Genomic DNA, 1633 nt, shown 5'->3' on the forward strand with positions numbered 1-1633 from the left:
CGGGGAACAATGATAAAATGGCTCTCAAAAGTCGTGGTTTCAACCAATCAGGCTCATATTTGGGGGAAAGGTGTGTCTATTGGATACACGTCTGCCATGAAAGTGGCTTTGGTTATGGACGCTCCCTTGAAAAGTTATTCATAAATGTTTGATTCTGGGGTGTAAAAGTAAATTATGGACAAAAAATACTTTTTCGCTCGTAGGCTGCCATTTACACCAAAACTAATATTTCTTCAAATTTTTTTCGACGTTCTATAGGGATTGAGTTGGGCTACAATGTCCTTTCATTAGGTTTGGCCAAAATTTAGAATATACCCAGAATCCAGGGCTGTCTCATTGTTCCCCACTCATTTCAGCCCATGGGTAACAATGAGACACTTCGATTTTTCTTCATTAAACTTTTCAAAATCTATGGAAATCTTTCAAAACATGAATTGAAAGTGATTTTTGGCATATTTATAGAGTTTTAACTTCATTTAACCAAAAATATAAAGTTATTTGGTATAAATATAGGGATTTTACAAAATTTTAATACTTTTTAGTATAACTTTTGTTAATTAAAGTTTCATGTTGGCAAAATTGCTTTAAAATGTTCAAGGCAAGTCACCTGCAATGGAACAATACAAAAACATGATGTTTTACTAGAAAAGTATTGATTTTCGTAGAGTGTCTCATTGTTCCCCACCTGTCTCATTGTTCCTGCCAAGTGCGTCTACAATGAGACAGTTGAATAACTCTGGCTATAGAGTTCGGATCGATCTCATATTTTGGTCAATGTTAGAACACATTAAAAGAAAGAAAATGCAACAAAAAGCTCATTAAAACATGCTGATGAAAAAAATAGAAAAATCGTTGAAAGTTGAAAACCAAAAGTGTCTCATTGATGACTACTCTACCCTAACAAAGAAACAGTGATAACGTTAATTTTGGCAACCACATCGGTCTTCCGACACACTAAATAAACAACGACGAACAACACGAACGGCAAGTTTTCTATTTTCAGAACGCGGCAGCGAGCTACTCAACTCATGCCACTCTACTGCTTCTGCTTATTAGCGGTAATGAATCGGACGCGCTGTTAGCAATGAATCATTCAAGTCGGCTCCGTCGCTGTGCCGCTTGCTCGCAGATAAGACAACTCGACGTCGGTAGAAGTGCTCGACTGTACGGCAGTTTCAGCTTGTGTGAGATTCTTGCCGTAGCACGCAACAGTCCTCGATAGTATAGTGGTCAGTATCCCCGCCTGTCACGCGGGAGACCGGGGTTCAATTCCCCGTCGGGGAGGTAAGTTGATTTTTTTATGTTGAAAAACCTTTTTTGCTAAAAAATTGATTTGATTTTGCAAAGGTTAAAAAGCTTCAGCTTAAAAACCATGAAATTTATTTCGCTGACAATGCACCGGCAATGGGCGCAACTGCGACGACCTTCGACATCGCATCCATTCCTGCAAATTTATGACCCACCGTAGCGGAAACAAATTATAAATCACGTGTCCCAAGTGATCGATTAAAATGACATTAACTTCAAGAAAACGCTCGCTGGCAAGACGGGCGTTTTTTTTTCGGCGGGCCAAGAAAAATCCAATTTCAATTACCATAATTCTTCCGGTCCTCGGTCGTTTGGCCAATTTAAT

The 1633-nt window shown here is 38.9% G+C and overlaps 1 non-coding gene across 1 annotated transcript; it reads left to right on the forward strand.

Annotated features, from left to right (window-relative positions):
* The first annotated feature begins 1212 nt into the window (after nucleotides 1-1212).
* Nucleotides 1213-1284, forward strand: Trnad-guc (transfer RNA aspartic acid (anticodon GUC)). The gene has a single exon. It is a non-coding gene; the product is annotated as a tRNA-Asp (tRNA).
* The last annotated feature ends 349 nt before the right edge of the window (nucleotides 1285-1633 follow it).

This window comes from Culex pipiens, chromosome 3, assembly GCF_016801865.2.
Source record: "Culex pipiens pallens isolate TS chromosome 3, TS_CPP_V2, whole genome shotgun sequence".
Lineage (NCBI taxonomy): Eukaryota > Metazoa > Arthropoda > Insecta > Diptera > Culicidae > Culex > Culex pipiens.